At 36.0% G+C, this 25733-nt stretch overlaps 1 pseudogene; it reads right to left on the bottom strand.

Annotated features, from left to right (window-relative positions):
• Positions 1-22374: 22374 nt before the first annotated feature.
• LOC122111796 lies at positions 22375-23941 on the bottom strand (annotated as a pseudogene).
• Between the last annotated feature and the right edge of the window lie 1792 nt (positions 23942-25733).

The raw sequence follows: 25733 nt of genomic DNA, 5'->3' as shown, positions 1-25733 counted from the left end.
GTACAGCCTTGTATCATTTTACCAGCAATGTAGGTAACTCTGAGAACTGTAGCTTCACCACACAAAGTCCACATTCTCTGTAATTACTCACTATAACTGATGTCTTTGCCACATAGGATCATACTCCATAAAAATAGCCTCTGAAACCAATCTCTGTCTTTGTGAACTATATTGTTTTCTTTCTAAAGAAACAGTAATAGTGATTATTCTGCCACAGTTCCTTGAAGGTGCAGGGTTTATGACTGTTTTCACATCAACCTAGCTTTCCTCTAGATTCCTGTACACTTCCTGCCTATTTTCTGATATGCTGTGGTTTACCATAGTCATAATAAGATTTCATAGCTTAAAAATAATGTAAACTATGTATAACTGGGGAAGTACTAAAAGGAAAACATAGACAACTTTTAATATTTATTTCTGAACTCTAGAAAATTTATAAGGATATGATACTAGCTATATTTTATACTGGAATTGGCTGTATTTTAGAGTAAAAAGTGTATTTTTAATTTTGTGGCTGGAAGAATATTTTATTTCAAAAAGAAACAATTTTAAAGTAAAAATAAATTTAACCTAGTGCTGAAATCGCCTTTTGTCTCTTCCCTTGATTGTCACACATGGATCAGATCTTCATTGCCTCTATTAGAACCTTAACATTTTCCTTCTTCTATTTTCTTTCACTTAGTTTTCCACTCTTCATGATTTTTTTTTTTAATTTAATTTTATTTTATTTGAGAACATACTGTACAGAGGGGTTACAATTACATGGGCAGGATAATGCATACATTTCTTACCAAGCATTGCAGCCTCCTCCTTTGTTTACCCTTCACCTCCCTTCCCAGCCTCCCCCCTCCCTCCCACCCAATCATACCCCTCTCCCCCCCCCCCCACCCCGACATTGTAAAGCTGGTTTTGACATGACATTTTGTACTTCTCATTGTTGCAACAGGTCCACCTGAATCCTTAAACGACTTGTTTGTCCCCATCTCCTCCACATGTTATACTGACATCAAATATAGTGAAAGCGGGGGTTACACTGTGGGGGAGGGACATACAAAGCAACAAAGAGATAATATTATAAATGCGTTAGAAACACATGCATGAAAGAAACAAAAACATTAAAATACATATTTGAGGTTTCATTTTCCTAACATCACATTATTTGACTTTTTCCGCTTGACTCATACCTATACTAGATATTGCAAATAAGGGAAACCATGGGACCTATGTTTCTTTGGGCCTGGCTTACTTCACTTAATATAATTTTTTCCAAGCCTTTCCATTTCCTAACAAATGGGGCAATGTCATTCTTTCTGATGGAGGCATAGAATTCCATTGTGTATATATACCACATCTTCTTGATCCATTCATCTACTGAGGGGCATCTGGGTTGGTTCCATGTCTTAGCTATGGTAAATAATGCTGCAATAAACATAGTTGTGCTGGTAGCTTTAGTGTGGCCTTGTTTGTGATCATTTGGGTAAATGCCCAAAAGTGGGATTGCTGGGTCATTGGGGAGCTCTATGTGGAGTCTTTTGAGGAACCTCCATACTGCTTTCCAAAGTGGTTGAACAAGTTTACATTCCCACCAACAATGAAGTAAGGTTCCTTTCTGTCCACATCCCCTCCAGCATCTGTTGTTGTTAGAGTTCTTGATTTTTGCTGTTCTAACTGGAGTGAGGTGATATCTCAATGTTGTTTTGATTTGCATTTCTTTTATGGCTAGGGATGTTGAACATTTCTTCATGTGTCTATTGGCCATCCTTCTTTCTTCTTCAGAGAAGCTTCTCTTTAAGTCTTTCGCCCACTTACTTATTGGGCAGTTGTTTCTTTGAGGATTTGTTGTTGGGTGGTTTAATTTTTTGAGTTCCAAGTATATTTTAGATATGAGACCCTTGTCCGTTGTATGGCTAGTAAAGATCTTCTCCCAGTCCGTGGGCTTTCTATTGATCTTGCTAGCTATGTCATTTGCCCTGCAGAAGCTCTGCAACCTTATACAATCCCATTTGTCCAGCCTTTCTTTGATTTGTTGTGTTTCCGGGTCTTTATTCAGAAAATTTCGGCCTGTGCCAAGGAGACCCAGGGTTTCTCCTATTCCATCCTGTAATGTTTTCAGAGTGTTTGCTTTGAGTTCAAGGTCTTTGATCCATTTGGAGTTGATTCTGGTGCAGGGTGATATATAAGGATCTAGGTTTAGTTTTCTACATGTAGTTAACCAGTTTTGCCAGCACCATTTACTGAAGAGGCTGTCTGTCTTCCATTCTATTGTTTTAGCTCCCTTATCGAAGATTAGATGGCTATAGGTCTGTAGGTTCATTTCTGGGTTTTCAATTCTATTCCATTGGTCCTGAGGTCTGTTCTTATGCCAATACCAAGCTGTTTTGATTACTATGGCTTTATAGTAGAGTTTGAAATTTGGTACTGATATTCCTCCAGCAGTGTTCTTTCCGTTGAGGAGCGTTTTTGCTATTCGGGGTCTTTTATTGTTCCATATGAATTTTTGGATTGCCTCTTCTATTTCCTTGAAGAATGAGGGTGGAATTTTGATAGGTATTGCGTTGAATTTGTAGATAGCCTTGGGGAGTATTGCCATTTTCACGATGTTAATCTTTCCAATCCAGGAGCATGGGAGGTTTTGCCATTTTTTAAGTTCTGTGTTGATTTCCTTTTTCAAGATTTTAAAGTTTTCATCATAGAGGTCCTTCACTTCTTTAGTTAAGTTAATTCCTAGGTATTTTATTTTTTGTGGGGCTATTACAAATGGAGTTGCTTTCCTAATTTCAGCCACACTTTTCTCATTGTTGGCATACAGAAAAGCCATTGATTTTTGGGGGTTAATTTTATAACCTGCTACTTTGCCAAAGTTTTGAATCAGCTTGAGTAATTTGGGAGTGGAGTCTATGGGATTCTTTAAATACAAGATCATGTCATCTGCAAAGAGGGAGAGTTTTATTTCTTCTTTCCCTATTTGGATCCCCTTTATGTCTGCATCTTGTCTTATTGCTGTAGCTAGGCATTCTAATACTAGATTGAAGAGAAGTGGAGAGAGTGGGCATCCTTGTCTTGTTCCTGAGTTAAGAGGAAATGGTTTTAGTTTTTCACCATTGAGTATAATGCTGGCTGTAGGTTTGTCATATACAGCCTTTATTGTATTGAGGAATGTTCCATGGATTCCTAATTTTTTCAAAACCTTCATCATAAAGGGGTGTTGGATCTTGTCGAATGCTTTTTCTGCGTCTATTGAGATAACCATGTGGTTCTTATTCTTGCTCCTGTTGATGTGATGAATAATATTAATTGATTTGCGTATATTGAACCAGCTTTGCATCCCTGAAATGAATCCTGTTTGATCGTGGTGTATGATTTTTTGGATGAATTGTTGAAGTCGGTTGGCCAAAATTTTGTTGAGAAGTTTTGCATCAATGTTCATCAAAGAAATGGGTCTATAGTTCTCTTTCTTTGATGAGTCCCTGCCTGCTTTTGGGATGAGGGTTATGATGGCTTCATAGAATGTGTTCGGTAGTGAGCTTTCTCTTCCAATTTCATTGAAGAGTTGGAGGAGAATTGGTGTGAGCTCTGCTTTGAAGGCCTTGTAAAATTCCGCTGTAAAACCATCTGGTCCTGGACTTTTCTTAGCTGGGAGGTCTCTTATTGCTGTTTCTATTTCAATGCTTGATATGGGCCTGTTAAGATAGTTTACCTCATCTTGGTTTAGTTTTGGCATGTCAATATTTGCTAGGAAGAGGTCCATTTCTGTCAAGTTCTCAAACTTATTAGCATAAAGTTTTGAGAAGTATTCCCTTATAATGTTCTGAATCTTGCTTGTTTCCGTGGTGATGTTTCCATTCTCATCTCTGAGTTTATTAATTTGGGTGTGTTCTCTTCTTTTTCTGATAAGATTTGCTAAGGGTCTGTCAATTTTGTTAAGTTTTTCGAAGAACCAACTCTTTGTTTTGTTGATTCTTTCTATAGTTTTTTTGGATTCTAATTCATTTAATTCTGATTTAATTTTGATTATTTCTTTTCGTCTACTGGATTGGGGTTTATCTTGCTGCTCTTTTTCAAGGAGGTTTAGATGTGTCATTAAATTGTTGGTTTCAGATCTCTCCAATTTGTTGATGTAGGAGCTCAGAGCTATAAACTTGCCTCTGAGTACTGCCTTTGCTGTGTCCCAGAGGAGCTGGTATTTTGTGTGTTCATTTTTGTTGAATAGCATGAACATTTGAATTTCTTTTCTAATCTCTTCCATGACCCACTCATGATTCAGCAGTGTGTTGTTCAGCCTCCATGTGATACCAGACTTTCTTTGGTGGCTTTTGGTGTTGAGTTCTAATTTTATTCCCTTGTGGTCAGAGAGAATGCAAGGTATAACTTCAATGTTTCTGAATTTAGACAAGTTTGCTTTGTGGCCTAAAATGTGGTCTATTTTAGAAAACGTTCCATGTGCTGCTGAGAAAAACGTGTATTCTGATGCTGCTGGGTGAAATGTTCGGTAAATGTCTGTTAAGTCTAGTTGATCTATGCAGCTGTTTAGATCTGCGGTTTCTCTGTTGAGTTTTTGCCGAGTTGATCTATCTAGTGGGGAGAGTGGTGTGTTAAAATCCCCAACAATTAATGTCTTTGGATCTATATGGGATTTGAGGGAAAGTAGTGTTTCTTTGATAAATTTGGGTGCTCCATTGTTTGGCGAATAGATATTTAGAATTGTAATATCCTCCTGAAGGAGAGATCCTTTAATTAGTATGTAGCGACCTTCTTTATCTCTTTTCACGAATTTTAATTTGAAGTCTATTTTATCTGATATTAGGATTGCAACTCCCGCCTGTTTATGTGGTCCGTTTGCTTGGTAGATTTTGTTCCAGCCTTTAACATTGAAAATGTGTTTGTTTTTACGGGCAAGATGTGACTCCTGCAGGCAGCAGATAGAAGGGTCTTGTTTTTTAATCCAACTAGACAGTCTATGTCGCTTAATTGGAGAGTTCAGTCCGTTAACATTAAGAGATAGGACTGAGAGGTATTTGGGAGTTCCTGCCATGTTATCTACCTTCTTGGGGGCTGCGAAAACTGGGTTCTTCCTATGGTTCTTGGATTCTCAGTTTGGGTGCAGTTTCTTGGCCTTTATTGCGGTCTTGTTGGTTTTCTATGTGTAGGACATCTTTAAGAATCTTTTGTAGGGCTGGTTTGGTGGAGATGTATTGTTTCAATTTTTCTTTGCTATGGAAGGTTTTTATTTGGCCTTCAGTTATGAAGGAGAGTTTAGCTGGGTACAGTATTCTTGGTTGATAGTTGTTTGTTTTTAGGGCATGGCATACATCATTCCAGGCTCTTCTTGCTTTGATTGTCTCTGCTGAGAAATCTGAGGTTATTCTAATTGGTTTCCCTTTATAAGTGATTACCCTTTTCTCTCTGACAGCTTTAAGGATCTTTTCCTTGTTCTGAGTTGATCCTGTGTGGATTATAATGTGACGGTGGGATGTCCTATTCTGGTCTGGTCTATTTGGGGTTCTAAAGGCTTCTTGTATCTGGACAGGCCTATCTTTTTGCATGTTTGGGAAGTTCTCTGCTAGGATCCTGTTAAACAGATTTCCTAGACCATTAACTTCTGTTTCTAGGTGCTCCTCTACACCCATTATCCTTAGATTAGGCCTTCTGATGGTGTCTTCCAGGTGTTGGATAGATCTATCATACTTCTTGGACTTGTCTTGGATGGTTGTATGTTCTTTCTCTATAATATCTAGGCTGTCTTCAATCCCTGAGATTCGATCTTCTGCATGGTCTAACCTGCTGTCAAGACTCTCTACTTTGTTTTTTATCTCTTTTCCTTCTAGTTGGTCAGCTTTGATGCCTTCAAGTTCTTTGTTGAAGCTCTGTTTTAGGTCTTGTATGAATTTCTTTACTTCCTTAATTTGGTGTTCAGTGTTTGTCCTCAAATCACTTAGTTGATTGGTTATGGTTTCTTTGGGCTCCCATTCCTTCTGTTGGGTTCCATTCAGCATTCCCTTTGTCGTCTCCCTGACTTCCTTCAGCTCTTTGTTAATGGATTCCATGAATGCCTTTAGTGATCTTTGTGTGTTCTCTACCTGGTCTCTCAATTCCTGTATTACTCTTTGATTAGCTTCCTCCCGTTCGCGGGATTCCTGCAGATCTCTTTGAGTGTTCTCAGCCTGCTCATGCCATTCCTCCCTTTCTCTTTGAGTATTCTCAAGTTGTTCACGCAAATCCTGTATCAGTTTTTGAGTAGCTTCCTCACGCTTATGATATTCCTGTATAAACTTCTGGGATGCCTCCTCTCTCTCCCTATCACGCTCATACAGAGTCCTTTGTACGTTGTCAAACTTTTCATTTATCATGTTTGCCAGCAGTGTTTGTAGAGCTGTTTGGGAACTCTCCTCTGGATTATTCATTATCTGTTCTAACCCCTGATTATCAGGATTGGGAATTGAGATACCTGAATTTGCCATTTTTCTTGTGTTTTTCCGGCTTACTCTGCCCATTTGAGATGAAGATAGCACCAGTTTTGTGCTAGAACACTATCTTAAGGCAACCATCAACCAAAGTTTGCATTTGTACAGTCAATAGTCTACAGATACAATCTAGTTCAACAGATACATCTATTCGACATCAAACAACTATATGTTAAAGGACTTTGAACCGCAGAGAAGAATTTGGAAAACCAGAAATTATTAGGGTTAGGGAGAGATGTGGGTAAAAAATAGGAATAGATTGGTGTGGGAAGGCACAGGGAGAGTTAACTATGTCCTAATCACAATGCAGGAAATAGGTTGGGTAGGATGTAAGTAGAGAGAGAGAGAAAAGGGAAGAAAGGGAAAGGGGAATGAAAAGAGACCAGAAAAAAAAATAGAGACGTAAAAATTAATGTTATTTTAGAGATTAAAAGACCATCTATTTATAGAGGGATATGAATATGTTGAGAGAAAGGGAGGGACATAGAGGAGATGAGAAAAACTTTTAAAAAATGCTTAAAATATTATATAGGTATAAAGAGGTAGTACTGTTATTAATGAATTTAAGTCTCAGAGGTTTTGAATTGAGTAATAAGTTTGTGGATTAAGTGTGTACACAATGGGGGATAGGGTCTACTGGTTAACTACGGGTTTATCTGAGGATGTGCAGGACAAGAGTTAAGTCACATAAAGATGAACAAAGAGGAAAAGTTGGAAAGGATAGGAAAGTGAGAAGAAAAGATCAGAAGTTCAGTAGAGGTAGAAAAAAAACAAAAACAAAAAGATAATTAAGAATGAATGAAAAAGAGAAAGAAGACAAGAAAAGAAAAGAAAACACACATTCACGTATTCCTAAAATAAAAATTATAAGAGGAGAAAAAAAAATTAATGGAAAACAATTATTTTTTCAGAAGAGGCAAAAATTAAAGATTAATAAAAGTTTTAGAAAAGCAAAAAAAAAATTTTTATATATATATAAGGTAACAAAAAACGAAAAAAAAACAAAACAAGAAAAAGAAAAAAAGAAAAGAAGAAGAAGAAAAAAAAAAAGTTCTTTGATTTTTTTTTTTTTTTTTTGTGAGGGGTAGGAAGAGTCCTGTATCTCCCTTTTGTCTGTAACCAGAGTCTGGTTGGAGTCTCTGGTCAGCTTGAGGTCCTGTGGCTTGATTGGTTTCTTAAGTCAGTTTGTTGGAACAGGCAGAAAAATGCTCTGCTTTACCCAAGATTTTGAGATCCCCCTCCCAGGTTAGTTTACTGGGAGGGTGATCTGCTTTGAGAATCACAAAAGAGGGGGATGCAGTGATGAGGCTAGGTTCTGGGTAGAGTTGAGGTCTTTCAAGGAACAGTAGCTTTTCCCTGGGGCTATTTTGTGAAAAAAACCTCACAGCACCCAGCCTGGAGCCATTCTCAGGGTTTCTGTTTTTCAATTGATTGTGGAGGCTTCTAGAGGGCGGGGCAGCCTCTGGCTCTGGTTACCCAGTGAGGAAAGCCACTCCAATGGCTGGCGCCTGAGCTGGGTGACTTTTCCCTGGATGGAACTGAGTCTGTGAGGTCACTTCGCCGTTAAGTTCTTGTGACCTGCTAAATGACTCGTTTTATTCCAAGGCCTGAGCTGGAGCTAGCCGCTCCTCCGAGCTTTGTCGGTATCCAAGATGGAGATCACCGGTGCTGGGGGGGGAGGGGTGGCCTTCCCTCCTCTGCTCCCAGAGGAGTGAGGAAGTGGGGCTTCTACTCACGTCGAGTCTTGGATCCCGGGTCGTCTCTGGTCTGCAAAGTGCAGGATGAAGTTGTCCGCTCCTTGTCGGTTCTTGCTGGTGTTGAGTAGAATCCGCTCGTCCGCTGCGTCTGGCTCCTTCGTCCCGGACTGCGTCTCAGGTATGCCTCCGCGGCGGTGGTCGCCGCTGCGACCCTGCTGCCGCAGCGGCAGCTGCTCAGATGTGTCTGCTTGGCTTCCCCTCTCTTGACTAACTCTCTGTCCTGTGATGGCACACTTGGTGTGATTCTCTGGCTTGGGACTGTTCACTGGAACTCTGAAACTGTTTTCTATGCAAGAGCTTGTTCAGATTCCAGCTTCTCCTCCGCCATCTTCCCGGAACTCCGATCCTTCATGATTTTTTGTTAAAAATTGCTAAATACAACTTTCTAAAAGTTGTATGTGTGTGTGTATATATATACATATATATACTTATGTAGAGAGCGATATAGGCATTATATAATTCCTGCTCATTAATATATGCATAAATAAACATACTTTTCATTTTGTAGTGGGAATACTTAATCTATTGTCTTAACTTTCATGAATATATTATATCGTTATTTACATAGCATATATGCAACATATGGTTATATAACACTATATTGTATATTTATGCCTATAGAGAGTCATTAACATGTATAATAGATTTCTAAACTTTATTTTTCCAGTCTAATTAAAAATTATGCATCTTTTGACCAATATCTTCCTAACCTGCCTATCCAAACTACTATCATCTTACTTCTGCTTTCATATATTGATTTTAGTATGTTTTCTAGGACAAGACCAGAGCCACATTTTCTCCTTTGAGTCAGTTATGCCTACAAAAATGGCTGAATTGTTTTTACATTTTGTATTTCTATATATCTACTGTGTTATCTTCTGATACCATTTTCACCATAAGCTAGAAAGAGACAATGGTATAAAAACCCAGTGTTGGTTTCAGTTTCAGCCATACAACAGAAATAGGTTACAACTACATAGTAACCACATGCATACGGTCTTCTGTCATAGACATTCCAGAATGCTGAGTAATCAATCTCCTCTGAGTATTCTATTCAATCATTTCTCAACACGCAATTAATATGGTTTCAAATGACAGAGGAAATGACATTTTATAAGAAAAAAAAACCGTAACAACACAACTTGTTAGAGAAAGTACAACAAACCTCCAAACAACATTTCTGCTTATATTTAATTGACAAGAATTAAGTTAGAAGCTCCATACTTACATGTATAGGAGGCTGGGAAATGTAAGCTTTATTGAAAGGAAATTATGTGTTTACAAAATAAGAGTTTCTATTTAGTTTAACAAAAAGACATATATATTGTAGGGTAAACTAGCATTCTTGGTCTACAAGGAATTTGGGTTGAATTTCTAACCCTTTTAAATGCTAAAAAGAGAAAGAGAAAGAATGGAAAGAATATACCATCATATTGTAAGAAAGAATTTACAAATAGCAAAGAGCGGTGTATATTCATTAGTTAGAGATTATAATCCACACAATAGAGCTGTAGAAAGCAACAGATATTTAAATGAATTAGTATAAATAACCTAAAAATCGATAAATTATAATAAAACATGCTAAAACAGAATTGAATTTAAAACTATCAAAATTCAGTATCTCCTTTTATACTTTGAAAAAGAGAAATAGAAGCTGATAGAACTATACCTTCATAAGAACTACACATTGGTCTTCATCTTGAGGATAAAGACTAAATGATTGGCATGTGTGATGTTGTAAGCCTGGAAAATATTTACTCACCTTTCCACCAATACATGAAGGAATAATGCAGGATTGGAGCAGAAAAAGGATTGACAGGAAATAAGATAAAGTTGAAATTCAGTTCTGCTACTATACTTTTGCATTATTTGTTCCCAAATCACAGCCCAGTTTTAAAATAATACACTAGGAATTTGAGAAGATAGAATGTAATTCCTAGATCTCCTTCTTGCTGCAGACAATTCTGCAAGAACACCACCAAAGCAATTACACTGCCAGCATGGAGGAACAGGAGCCATTTTGCAAATCCATTTGCACCTTTCTTAGTCTCCTCAGGGATGCACAGAGAGCAGAAATCATTTCTTTCTCTTTTATTTTCAATGTCATCTATAGGATGATGATAAGGGCTGCACCACTCCACATACACATTTACTTATCATCCCATTATACAACTGAAAAAATGTGGACAGTAGGAATATTAAAAATCCTATCTGCATTTACAGTCTAATTTCCTATGAAAAATCTTCCAGATTTGGCTGAAAAGTTGAGCACAACACACATCACATCTGGTGGACACAGTACATCAAGTTACCACTCCCATCACAGGTCACAGGCTGCACTGCCAATTGTCAGAGTCCCCTGAAACAGGAGCAAGAGAAAGAGCCACATTCCATTGTTTTATAAACTCATTGTGCAGGCAAATTACAATTAAGCTGGTTCTAGTCTCATCATCTCTGAAGGCACAGTGCAGGTGATTCAAAGATAATGACACCTTTGAAATGGATTTTATGGCTAGACAAAAATTACCATTTTTAATAGGAAATGACATTATGTTACCATGCTATATTTTTCTCTTGGATCATGGTATTTTTCATCCTTTCTATTCTAATTGGGAAGTCAATGCGGTGTAAATAACTACAGAGCATTTAGTTATTACTATCAAATCCACAGAAACAAAGATGATTAGAGACAATTTTGTCATTTTTTTTAGTTAATTTGATATGAGGTTACTTTAGTGTCTGGTAAATATCAAAGAAACAAAAAAAATAGCTAAGTACAAACTTACTTACTTTGAATCTGCAATGTTTGATATATTCTAAATTTTCATTTAAGATATCCATTACAGTTTGCAGTTATATGGTAGATAAGTATCCTGGCTTAATCCAACGGGGATATGTTTGAAAGTACTAAATGATAAAAAATCTCTCTCTCTCTTTCTCTCTCTCTCTCACACTCCTCTCTTCTATTTTTCATTCTTTATTTGGATATAATTTCAGATTTGCCAAAAAAAACTACAAAAGCAGCACAAGAGAACTACTTTCAATAGTTTTTCACATTTGAATGTGATCTTATTTATATACAGGAGAAATATTCAAACATTTTCTTTGAATAAGATTTTCAGATTCTTTAAAAGAACATTGTCACAGCCTGGCATCGAGTGGTAATAAGAAGAGATTCTTAATATTTGAGTCCATGACCCATTGCTACTCACAGAAATGGTGTGGCATGCCTCTCTAGAGAACAGTGAGGAAAGGAAAGTACATCACTTCTAAGGAGCTTTGCAGTCATCCCATGATGCTAGTTCACAACGCACTAAGTGACATCACAGCCCAGAACTCATTGCTAGAATTGTTTGGAAAAAAAGAATATATATATATATATATATATATATATATATATATATATATATATATATATACCTATATCACTTTTCACAGTTGTTAGGAAATTCTTTTTATCTCAGACAATTATAAATGCCATTTAATCAAGGATAATGTGACATAAATACTGAGTGAGTGAAGGCAGTGGGAGGGATGGCACATGACATAGAGGGAGGAAGGCTGAGCAAATATAGTCATTGTATTCAATGTGTAAAAACTGAACTGTGCTACTTGAGGGTAGGACAAGAGGGGAAAATGATGGAAAGGGTGACTGATGAACATGCACTGTACTGAGAACCTGACTAATGGAATTGTAACCTCTTTCTACAACTATATAATAATGATAATGATGATGATGATGATGATAATAATATTGACTGGATTTTCCTGGTAGATAATACTGTTTTATAATTTGTATACTAGTTTCTGGACTGTAAGAGTTATTTCTTGCATTTCGTCATTTCTATTTTCTAATTGTCTCTTATTGGACTAGCTTCGAATTGTCATTTATTTGAATGTTTTCATTTGTTCAACAAACTAAATAGAATATCTTGTAATTATAAAATTCTACTTGAGGAAAGAAATATTTTATTATATGCAATAGTTTTCTTTAAAATGTTTATTAAAAAGACAATATGTATGCCATAACCATGATAAAGTTTTTTATTGTCCACATATATTGAACAAGTAAAAACTCTCATCTAACTAAGGCTTTGGCAAAGAAAATGATGTTCTTCAGCATAAATTTGGGGTTTATGCTATGAGATTTTATCTTTTGTGAACAAGATAAAATGCACAACAGAGTTACTAGAAAAGTCAGAGTTATAGCTATGCCCTTTCTTACTTCTCTAAAACTCCAATAAATGACAATATTCCAATAGGTCCTTGCTGGAGATGTGTATCTAAAATCATAAGCTTAAGAATTAAATTAGTTTGAGATTTATTAACTGGTATGAAAGAACAACTCCACAGAAGCTATCATTTTATCCTCTGAGATCTGAGTTTCTATCCTGGCTCAAGTAGAAGGAGAAAATAAATTTGCTATTGGTTTCTATTCCCCATAGAACTTCTCTGACAGACTCTTGCTTGGCCTAGAAAAGGCTAGAGCTCAAGACGAGGTTATGCAAAAGCCCACCACATAAAATATTTACAGCAGTCAGAGAGGAGGAACAAGTTCCAGTCTTCCATAGCACAGTAGGAATGCAACAGTTAAGAGTATCTTACTGTGTTTTGTAAAAAATACTGAGAGGAAAAGACTGAATGTTTTAGGTGAAAATATATGAATTGCCATGGTTTAATCACTACATCTTATATGCATATGTAAAAATAACACACTGTACCACATAAATACGTACACTTATTATGTAACAAACAATTCTTATATAATTATACAGTATAAGAATCTGAATATTAAAGTACTAAGCAAAACAAGCAATAAAAAGGGGAATGGGAAAAAAAGAATCTGAATATTAATGCTAACCATAACATGAGCCAGATGTGGTGGCAAATGTCTGTAGTCCTACTGCTTGGGAGGCTGAAGGAGGATTGTGAGTTTAAGGTGAGCCTAGGTTATATAGTGGGTTTTTATTCTCTCAAAAAGGAAGATAATGATAATAGTGAAAATAATAGCATGAATTATAGTAAAGAACAAAAGACAAAAGTAATCATTTTACTTCTCCTTTTTACCATTCATGAGCTTAAACAAATGATTAATATATAACTATTTTGAGAAGAGCTCATGCTAAGGACTCACAGGTGAGGGTTAGCTGACAGCTAACACACACGGTATCTCCTGATCTTTGGGGCCTCAATATTAGAGGGCCTGCACTTAGGGAATCTATATGCTGTAGAGGGGATGGGATTGGAAGACCAAGAGAGCTATTGCCCATAAGGAGCAGAAGCTACTACAAAACATTTCAATCCATAGGAAGCCTCTGGACATGCAAATAAACCCATCTGAGATAGTCTCATAAATGGATAAGAAATCTCTAGTTAACAGATATATACTGCACCATCAGGAAGAGGACTATTTAAACATGAAGGTGCTCAGGTACCATATCCATTCTTGGGAATCAGGGTTTTATAGCATAAAATTCATGGTGTGTGTGTGTGTGTGTGTGTGTGTGTGTGTGTGTGTGTGTGTGTGTGTGTACCATATATTATGAAATATATGTATGTATGTGGAATATATTTGTGGAAGAGATTCACTGTTTCATATATGAGCAGAGGACAGAGTAATGTATGTGAGAGTAATGTATACATAAAGCAGATAATTGATTTTTTTCCCTACAGCCTAAATTGACAATAAACCTATTATCTAGAGAAGGGAAACTCCAAATTGGCACATTTTCTTCACAATTTATAAAAGGTATTTGGGGAAGAAATTATGATCTCTAACTTTTTATCACATATCCATTTTAATGCATGCATATTTCTCTATAATTTGTTGCTGTGTTGGCTGATTCTTTTGAACAGACACAATGTGCATGAATTTAACCCCCAACCTTTATTTACTTGAAAAAAAAGAACCATTATCTTTGTGGCTAGAAACTGTACAATCCATTTTATTTCTTGGAAGTTACAAGGTACAATTATGAGATTAATGACTAGACATTCGTCAGGCAACTATCTGACTCAACATTTTGATAATATGTTTGTATTGTCTATATTCTAATATATCCCTTCTAAAATTGACTTGTCCTTTTTACTGGAAAATTCTGGTAAAAAGTGGGAAGACATTAGCATTTGAGTTATGAGAAAAGGAGGTTTCTTTAATGATCACTTTCCTGTACAGAAGCAGCCCTGAGTAATATGCTCATTATAAACCACAGCACTAAGTCTTTTTAGTCACTTCATAACACTAACAGAATTATTAGTTAAAATTACACTTCTCATTTTCATATCAGGGGAGAAATCAACATTAGTGTCTATACTAAACATAAAAGTTATTCATATATTCTCGAACTGTAGAAAGCTTTTTAAATGGATTTAAGGTGATGGATGTATGACTGTCTGAACATTTGTTTAATAGAAATTATGATTATTGAACAAATTATACTTTGGAAAGGCAATCATTTCATCACGGCAATACAGAATACATTTTCCAGTCTGCAAAAAGTACTGTGTATGAAAAGTTATTTTACAGTACTTTTTATAGTTCTACAGGGTACCACATTACCACTTGTCAACTGGCAATTGCATCATAACTCAACCAGCAGCAACTATAAAACTGGGTCTTGAGTTGATTAAACAAAAAAAATCACAAATATAATATATATAGGCTGTTCATATGTATGGGTATACTGAAACATTATGGATGGAGATAATTTAATACATTTAGCATGAAAACATACAAAGAAAAGACAGATACTTTCTGCCTTTAATTTTCTATTTCACTTGGTGTAGATTTTCTAAAGCATGTTTATCTGTAGAAAAGTTCAGCGAATTTATGGCTGTGAGGAGATTTAATTCCCATCATCTAATACAGCAAAGGGCTGAAGGGGCGAGAAATACTCTCCTAAAATAATATTGCCCTCTATAAGAATGTAGTGTTTGTAGAAACAGTTGTGTCTGCTCTATTTCTCAAAATCGACAGGAACTGACCACTGGACCATCACCCCATCAAGGGGTCCATGCAAATAGTACTCATGGTATATGGATTAGGAAGCCTTTGTTTAGAACATAATGGGTTCACACATGGAATAGAAACTGCTATAAAATTACTGATAAGGAAGATGTCCCCAGGTCACATATAAGAAATATTTTGGGAAGACACCAAGGTGACTATAGAAAAGTCTGAATTTCAAAGAGAGCAGGAGGCACTCACATAAATCCCTTTCAAAACACAATTTCATCACTTCTTGACCATACAAATATGAGGTAGTTTTGTGTAGTGCCTTTTGTGCTTCAGTTTCTTATTCTGTAAAGATAGTAATAGTTCTTTCTCATCAAATTGCTGGAAGGTTTGAGATCCCTGATATACTGTAAACCCTTAGTTAATAATTCAGAGTATATTGACTCTTAATTATAAGGCACAAAAATACTTTGGAGTTGATTTTTCTCTTAAAACAATAAAGCATTAGCTGGTGCTAGTGGCTTACTCCTGTAATCCTAGCTACTCAGGAGGCTGAGATCTGAGGATCGAGGTTCAAAGCCAGCCTGGGCAGGAAAGTCCGTGAGACTCTTATCTCCAATAAAAACCACTAGAACACTGGAAGTGGTGCCATGGCTCAAGCGGTAGAGCGCTTGCCTTCAGCTGAAGAGCACAGGGACAGAACTCAAGCCCAGAGTTCAAGCCCCATGACCAATGGAAAAAAAAAAAAAAGCATGTCAAAATAGAAATAAAGTTCATATTTCCTAAATCATTTAAGAGTAAGTTGCCATCCCGAAAAGTAAGTTTGTTATCTTTTTTAAAGAGAATTCCAGCTTTCTATGTGGAACTACCATTAAAATCAGGAGATTAGCAATGACTTGGCTGCTACTGTCTAAACCTCCAACTTGGTTCAAACATTTGCATTTATACCAATAATGTTCTGCATACCAAAAGTATCCTGTTCAGAATTACATCGACATTTGTTTCATCTTCTTCCTTGGACTTTCACAACCTCGACATTTCTGTGTATTACAGTCCAATTATTTTGTAAAGTGTCCTTCCCTTTGGCTTTGTATGACACATGTTCACAATCAGATGCAGGTTTCCAGTCTATGACAGCAATATCAAAGAAGTTATGTTGCATCCTGTAGGTTGTATACATTTTGGTTTGCCTTGTTAATAGGATGGCAGTTGTGATTTACTACGTGCTGCCTCTGAGGCTTCGTGGCTGACATGTTGCCATGCTTTACCTTTGTAGTCAGTAAATATTAGGGCAGGTATCACTGCAAACTAATAGGAATATTCTAGGCATTATAAGTCTTCCAGTACGTTTATTTATGCATTTGATGGGCACTTGAATCTTTATATTCTATTCAATAGATAAGAGACAATAGCTCTCCTGATTTATTTTGTATTTCAGCTGGCTTTACAGACCATATGACATGACCAAACCATTCTTTATGTACTTTCTTGCTTCCTGCACATGATATTCCAGGCTTATTTTGTGGGTTTCCTGACTTAGTTCAAAAAACAACCATTACTTTATTCCATTTTTGGGGCAGAATAGAATTCAGTATCTGAGGACAAGGTATATTGTTGGTATAAAGGAAAGCATTGTTCCCCGGTCCTCTCAGTAGACAAAGTAAGGGAATACACACACAGAGAAAGTTATAGAATATATTCCTTGGTTATGTTGAAATGATAAAGTAATATAGAATATATCCCATTTCAGTCAACATTGTAAGAGTGATTCTAAGTTGGGTATAAAGGTACATACCGATAGCTCAAGCTACTTGGGATGCAGAAAGGTGGCAATTTGAGGCCAGCCTGGGAAAAGTTACCAAGACCTTACCTCACAAACGAAACAAACATAAAAGACTAAGGAATGGCTCAAGTGGAAGGGCATTTGCTTAGAATGCATGAGTTTCTGGCTTCAGTTTCCAATACTGCAAAAAGCAGGTCAAAATGAAATAACAGACAAATCCTACTCTTCTCAGATTAGAATGCTCTGTGACAGACAAATCAAGACCACAAGTCTCACTCATTATAATAAAAGGAGAAGTATATTAAAGAAAATAAAGTGGATGTGAAGATCAAGCTCAGAAATGCCTATATTTCTCTAATATTCCAAAATGAAAATAGATAAATAGGTTAATTAGAAGCTCTAGAACTGATGAACTATGGAATATTCATATTGTAAACACAACTGACACTAAAAGGAACTTAAAGTTTATAAAGACATTCATTTTTAAAAGCGTGTGGTTAAATTTTAAAACATTATTGATGTTTAAAAATAGACTAGATTTAAAAACAGACTAGAGTTGGTAGCTGGTGGCTTACAACTGAAATCTTAGCTACTCAGAAGACTAAAACCTGAGGATTGTGGTTCAAAGCCAGAACCAGATAAGAATCTCACAGAGATTCTTATCTTCAAGTAACCACCATAAAAATGTGGCGCTTTGGCTCAAGTAGTGGAGCATGGAGTTGGGGGGGGGGGGGCTTGGGGGAACACAAGGAGAGTACTCAGTCCCTGAGTTCAAACCCCAAGACTGACACAAGAACAAAGAAATAAAATTAATAAATAAATATTCCAACTAGAAGTTTAGAACTGTTTGAAAATCTTCAGACAATGTAATAGAACAAGAGATATTAAAGTTGTATAAGGAAGAGATGTATGGAAGTGGCGCTGTGGTTCATGCGGTAGAGCGCTCGCCTTGAGCTGAAGAGCGCAGGGACAGCGCCCAAGCCCAGAATTCAAGCCCCATGACCAGCAACAACAACAAAAAAGACACACACACAAAATTACAGCAAAAAGGGCTGGAAGCATTGTTGAACAGGACAGTACCTCAATAGTGAATATAGGGCCTGAGTTCAGACCTCGCAGCCAAAAAAATAAAGGAAGAGATGTAGCAGATGTGATTACTGTCTGTCTGCCTGTCCACAAACGTATGCAGGACCTAGGACACCAATGTGCTGCTGAGTGGGCAGGGCAGGGAGGGCATGGACCAGAATCAGATGACAGTCTACAGATGTCTGTGAACTTAAAAGACAACATCTTATGACTGAAAGTAGTTAAAACTCAAGATTGCAATTTTAACAACATTACTCTCTGCTCTCATCTTGACAAATGTATCTTCAGAACCCCCAATGGAAAAACATAACAACTCTTTTCTAGCAGTGAAAAATCAAATAAATATTAATAAGCAACCAATTTAGTTACTATTGTTAGTGTCTACTCTCTTGATGGCCTGGCAATATTTTGAATCAATAATAAAGTCAAAGTGTGGTAGTTTGTAGATTATTATCCATAAAACTTATCTTTTCTATTTCAGAAAGATGATTAAATGAACTATAATTCACATTTATTTTTATTTTTATTTTTGTTTTATTTTTGTGTAAAGGTGATTGTTATGGTAATGCCATGTCAGACAGCCTTCTGAATTCTCTAAGTTTTATACTTCTGATGCATGGTAAGTTATGATCATTATGATCACCGCTAGAGAAATGAAAACTGAAACTATCAACAGAATTGACAATGTAGGAAATAGAAATAATAATTTTACATGTGGTATTCATATATATATATATATATATATATATATATATATATAATTCATTGCCTAAAGATAATAAACTACATTATTCCTGCTTGCCCTACCCATTTTAGGCATCATATGTTCTACACTGAGCTACACCCTAGCCTCCACCCAGAATGTTTCTCAATATCATTTAAATCGATATAGTTATCCAGGAAAATGTTTCTAAGTTCTTTCTTTGGGTTTTTTCAATAAGCCACTATAGAGAAAAACAAAAATACATTAGTATGCTGCACAACTTGTTCAAATGTCTCTTTCAGACCACACTGTGATCTAGAACAACTGGAAATAACCTCACTGAAAAATTCCTTTGGGTTTAATTGTTCATATTTCTTCTAGGCATGTACTGTAATCTTTCCATTACATTTCTTTTAAATGTTACTCTTGTTGTGAATGCCAGATGACCTTTCATTAAATTTTTCTCTAAATTAAAAAGCAATGCAATTATTTAAAAGGTGAAATATCCACATTTAGATGTTTGGTACCTTTTGTTAATTTTTATAATAATGAGCAATTGTTCATAATTAAATGACCATGCACAGTACAAAGTCAAAAATAAAATTAAAAAAGTTGGCATTTACTTGAATATCTGCTGTGACTTTTCATAACTATTGTACTGTATTTGATTCCTGCCTAATCTAAATTAAATACAATTGCTTTAATGGTGTTCAGATAACATTCTGATAACACATGCATCCAAGAGGAGATTTTATGTCTAATCTGATATTGATTCATCAAGACTTTCAATCTTTGGGTACAAAGATCTGAAGTGATGTCAAGTTATGCAAAGAAGTATTACTCCTGGAATTTTCTTTTTAGATTTTATCATAAAGTTCATGTACAAAAGAGTTACAGTTACATAAGTCAGATAATATCTCCTTTTGAACAGTGTTACCCCTCCCTCATTTTCTCCCAGTTTTTCCCCTCCTGACTGCCTTCTCTCCCAAGTTGTATAGTTCATTTCAAACTATATTGAGTGAGTTTTACTGTCTGTAGCCATGCCACCTTGAATGTACCAGTCTTGTCTGACTTGGAAGCTAAGCAGGGTCGGGCCTGGTTAGTATTTGAATGGGGGACTACTGGCTTATTAAGGCCATAATTCATGGGAATAAAAGCTTACTATCTTGACAAATAGACTATAAAACTTTTGGAAATATTTTTCCCAAAATTTTGGCTTATAGACATTTTTCTTTGCTAATTATGATAGAATCATTATAAAGAAATTAGTCTTCTCATAGTTTAAGCAAATGCAAGTATACAAAATTACTTTTATAATTTTCCTCTGAACTTGAAACTTGTACTTTCCATGCCAAATGTATATGCAATAACATAGTCTTTAGTTTTTACTTCCATCTTTTCCTAGCAATTAATTCATGTATATAATAAAAGTTAGCCACTCTGCCTAATTTTTGTTACACACCTGCTTTGACTGATTAGGTGCTTTATAAAAATATATTTCATTAATTTCTTTTCTCACTTGATGTAATACTTTAGAAACTTCTCAGTAATGTTCTTTATCAGTGTTCATTAATCCTTGTAAATATTATAAATATTAGCTCTTTGTTTAACTTCTTTTAACTATACAGACATTGTTCCAGATATATATAGAGAGAGATATCTTCGTTAGATGAGAGCAAAATATTATTGTGTATATATAGGGTGACTATAAATAATAATAACGTACTGTACATTTTAGAAAGGTCTTAGAAGAAAGGGGTTTGAAAGTTTTGACCATGAAAAACACTAACTGCTTTGGGAGACAAGTACATTTAACCCACCCTATGTATGGCACAGTGCATACATGCATCAAAACATTACATGGTACTCCTTTAATGTATCTTTTACAACAAAAGGCAAAAAGTAAATAATTTTACTATTTTTGCTATAAATAGATTCATGTTGTATGACAGAGGTTACAGTTGTTTTTAAAGAGATTCATCTCAAAGTCAGAGGAAATGTCCTGAATCTACCTTCTCCAACTTGCCAACTTCATTATGGCAATTTTCTTCCCTTTCTAATGGCTGTAGAGTCATGCTTATTGATTCTTCCCTGTGAAATTAATATGAAAAAAATTTTATATTCTCATTATTTCTCTCAGTAATTAAATTGTTTGTTTACTAAAAATATATAAGTTGCATACATTTGACCAAAGTAAAGAACCATGAAATATTGGATTTTATATATACATAAACTTGATTTTTTTTTGTTTTCTTTGTTTTTTGTCAGTCATGGGGCCTGAACTCTGGGCCTAGGTGCTGTCCCTCAGTTCTTCAGCTCAAGGCTAATGCTCTGCCACTTGTGCCACGATACCACTTCTGGCTTTTTCTACTTACGTGGTGCTAAGAAATGGAATCCAGGGTCTCACACATGCAAGGCAAGCATTCTACCACTGAGCCACCTTTCCAGCTCCCATAAACTTGTTCAATGCTATAAAATAGTCTCCAATCAGCAGTAGCACAGTTGAGAATACTACCCTAATTTATGATTACTAAGTTGGAACAGAAAGACCACTAAGAGAAAAATATATTTGTCAGCACTGTCAGAAATAATATTTACCTTGCAAAAATCTATTTAATATGCTATCAGAAAAGAACCCAAGAGGTGATAGTGTCTGACAATAGTAGTGGAATTACTCACTGGGCTGTTAGGAGGAAATAGTCACCTTGCCTGTGGGCCTCGGTCAAGAGCTGTGTTGACATTTCTCTGGGGTCCCAACTGAGTTAGTAGAAAAATACAGGCTTAAGCTTACACTTGCTTTCTGCCAGCCCTGAGTGTCACATGCAGAATAGGGGTCCTCAAGTTCCTAAATTTGTTTATTATGTAGATTTGTAAAGTATAATTTCAATCCATTATAAATAACAGTATAAAATATCATCTATGAATTACTGGGAAAAATTCATCAACACATTTTTCTGGGTGAAATAAATTAAGTTGCAAGATGTGTGGATAATTTCATTTTTATATATTTTTAAATAATATGTTTCCATATAATATGCACCCATATACATACACACATGTACAAATACACAAAATTATATATACACATATATATGCACATTTGTATGCATACACTCAGATATACATAAATATATATGTATGTACACATGTGTGTCTCTATGCACAGGACCAACAAGAGTGGCTACATATAAAACAAAGTTTATCTCTAAGAAGGGTAAGAAAGATGAATTAGGAGTGCAGGAACTATTTTCACTCTATGTGTGATATATCTTTTTTTACAAAGGTATTATTTACTGAAAATATTTGAAAATTTACTTTCAAAATGAAATTATTTTAGAAAATCTGACTTGGAAGTGATCATATGAATGCACAAGCATATATGTGCATGATTTAAATCAATTGTCTGCTCTTCACACTATTACCTGCTTCCCCCTTCTACCTGTTTCTCAGACTTTAGCTACACCACTAAAATGAGTTCATTATTCCATCAAATGGAGACTTTAGTGGCTATCTGAAAGTGTTTTTGAATCAAACAAGTAGGTTTTCTTTCTCTCTCTTTTTTGGAAATGATTGTTTTTATCTGATGCTTTTAAATCCACTGGGGGGGGGGCAGGGAATTGTCAGTACTTCTACACAGCTTCCTTGTCACTTTCTTCAGTTCCTACTTCTTTAGGCAACAGCAGATCGATCTCCCACAGCAAGTCTTCACTTGAACCATGGGAGGAAAGTGGAATCTAAATTCAATGGTCTGCCCGTCAGACTTCATCATAACTGTTTTCAGATTGGCAGCTAGTTTGTTACTTGACATGTCTAATGTTGCTATTTTGGTGCTGAGAAAGGTTGCCCTTTCTTCATCTAATTTAATTTCACGTCCAGTTTTAAATAATTCAAGCATTTTGGAATTTCTACCAAACTTAAGGTATCTTTTTTCAGTTTCTTTCTCAATGGATTAAGCTCAAGATTTATTTTGGGAACAGCCACATCAAAATCTACTTGAAGTTCACCCAAAATCTTCTGAATCAGATTACTGGCCCCAGCAAATGCAGCTCCATTTTCTTCTGAGATTTTAATCTCTGATGCACTCCCTGTAAATAGAACAACTTTATTCATCTCTGAAGAGATGAATAGTTTGCCAGTATATTCACAGTGGGACATAGTGGAACATTAAACAGCCAACTAAAATCAAGATAATCACTTTGCTTTCAATCAGTAAAGTCCAGAATTTTAAATTCCTTAAACAAATGAACAGCTTCTCCACCTCATATATCTACCTTGAGTATAATAAGTGGTTTTTTAATAGTTACTTCTAAATTATGTTTAAATGTTTTGTATTGTGAAAATACTGTGCAGAGGGGTTACAGTTACATGAGCAAGGTAGTGAGTACATTTCTTATCAAGAATTGTTGCCTCCTCTTTGTTTTCCCCCTGCCATTCCATCCCTCCCACCTCCTCAACTACACTCCCCCCTCCTCTAACCCCTCCACTCCCGCGTAAATTGTAAAGTTCGTTTTTCGACATAGCATCCTGTACATCTCATTGTTGCAATGGGTCAACCTGTATTCCTATTTAAACAATTTGTTTTTTCCCTTCTGCTCCCCAAATTATACCAACATCAAATACAGTGAAAACAAGGGTTACACCGTGGGGGAGGGACATACAAAGCAAAATAAAAATCACATAGTACCTTATAAATACATTAGAAACAATAGCAAGAAAGAAAAAACACTTGTGCCCCTATTTTGGGGTTCATTTCGCTTAACATCATCTTACCTGACTTTTTCTGCTTGTCCCAGACATATACCCAGATGCCTCTGAGTAGATGAATGTATCAAGAAAATGTGGTATATATACAATGGAATTCTATGCCTCCATCAGAAAGAATGACATCTCCCCATTTGTCAGGAAATGGAAGGACTTGGAAAAAAATTATATTAAGTGAAGTAAGCCAGGCCCAAAGAAACATAGGTCCCATGGTTTTCCTTATTTGCAATAACTAGTACGTGTTTTAAGTGGACATCATCCACAGGTTCATCTTCCATGTAGTGGTATGACTATTTATTCTACCTCAGTTTTCATCTGATGTTTTTCTTTGTTTTTAGGCTTTGCAGTAGGAGCAGCAGTAGCCAAATAAATACCTGTTGGGTATTGTCTTTGTTGATGTATCACAATTTTAGGGCATCTCATGATTGCTGCCATGTTGGCCACTCCAAATTGTTGTTAATTTTCCTTAACTATAAAGAAAAATGTCCCATGTATTCATGCTGGGCACCAACACTTTTGTGCACAATGATTTGATTTCATTTTAACAACATGAATCTAAGAAAATACTACCAGTCTTGCAAATATACAGAGTACACTGAGAATCCAGGAGGTGAAATGCTGTCAGTGAAAGTTCTCCGAGTGGAAAATATAAAAACCACGAAGCTGGAAAAACCAAGTCTTAATCACAGCTAATCTGCTCTAAATGGTGGGAGGCAGAGGGAGGAGAATCAAGAAAGTGCACAGCAAGCTCAAAACACAAGACACAGTACTCTTAGACATTTATTGTTTGGGGAGAATGTCATCAAAAGAGGGAAATGTTTGTTCACAGTTTTCAAGTTCACCCTTGAAAAAAACCTAACAGATGTATATAGCCACCAACCTAAACCAAGTTAGAGAAAAGTGCTTTCCAGGATTAACAGAAAAGAATCAGGAAAGGGTGATAACTGAGAAATAGAGCAAGTAAGTTAGGTAAAATTTGGTGCCAGAAGGGAAAAAAAAGGAATTGCAGCAGACTTAGAATGAGACTGTCCTTGTAAGTCTTTGGAAACTGAAGCAGCTTGATACCCTCTACAAACTGCCAGCAACATTTTTCCACAGGTGCCAGAAAAACCTCCTTGGAATTTTAATAATTTTAAATAATTTGCATACAAACTATACTCCAAAGCCAATAGTTAAGCAAGTTTAAAATTTACACAACATATCCAATATTTCAAAACCTTTCCTAATCTAATTCTGGCTCAGAAGAAATCTTTGCATATTTTCCATGAATGCATGTGTGTGTGTTACTCTCTTTACACCCATACCATATACTTCCTTATGTTTCATTTTCAAAGCTCTGAAGATTCCTTTGACCATTTCAAGTGCGTAATGTAAATTATGAGCATTTTGATTATTTTTTTAATCCAGAGAGACTATAACAAGCCTCAGAGAAGAATGTGAAAGAATGATTGGTTGCCTTCTAAAATTGCCATCATTGGTACCATTACACCAATAATCAGAGGGAACTCAAGATTGATAACGCAGATTTCCTAAACTCCAATGTGCCTGTGGAAAATCATCCTGCTGCTGCAATCTACCATTTTGAGGGATACTTCTCTTCTTAAGTTGAGAGGCTACCCAGGCTAGAAATGGGTACCAAAGACCCTCTGTCCTCAAGCTAGGGATCACCCATACCTATGCAGAGCTCAGGCACCAGAACACCATGAGGTTGCCTAAGAGAAGGCAGTGGGTAGGCTCTGCCTGTAGGTTCAATCTCTGAAGGATGTGCAGGCTCTAATTCTGGGGTAAGAATATGAAATTCTAGGAAATGAGCAAACAGCTTTGGAAGATGTTAAGTTAGTTTGGATTCCATGTGAGTACTTCAGAGGGCTGGTGGTCATAGAAATAATTACAGCTTGCTTATTACTTACACAGAAAATCTTTAGAGAAAAGATCATTATGTCTGTACAGATAATTACACCATTTTAGAACATGATTTTACTTACCTTTGTGACATTTACTAAAGTTTAAATATTAATGTCTGCTTAATAAGTCTTTTATGCCATCTCTTCACAATACACATGAGGATGATCCCCTCCTCATTGTGACCCAAATGTTTGTCCAAAAACTAGCCAACTGGGCTGGGATGTAACTCAGTGGCAAAGCGCTTGCCTAGCAAGTGCAACGTCCTGGGTTTGATCCCCAGTACCAAAAAAGAAAAGACAAAAAAATACAGTTAAAAAAAAAA

Source organism: Dipodomys spectabilis, unplaced genomic scaffold (genome assembly GCF_019054845.1).
Source record: "Dipodomys spectabilis isolate Male_0828 unplaced genomic scaffold, ASM1905484v1 ptg000089l, whole genome shotgun sequence".
NCBI classification, from domain to species: Eukaryota; Metazoa; Chordata; class Mammalia; order Rodentia; family Heteromyidae; genus Dipodomys; species Dipodomys spectabilis.
This window is presented reverse-complemented; position numbering and strand designations above follow the sequence as displayed.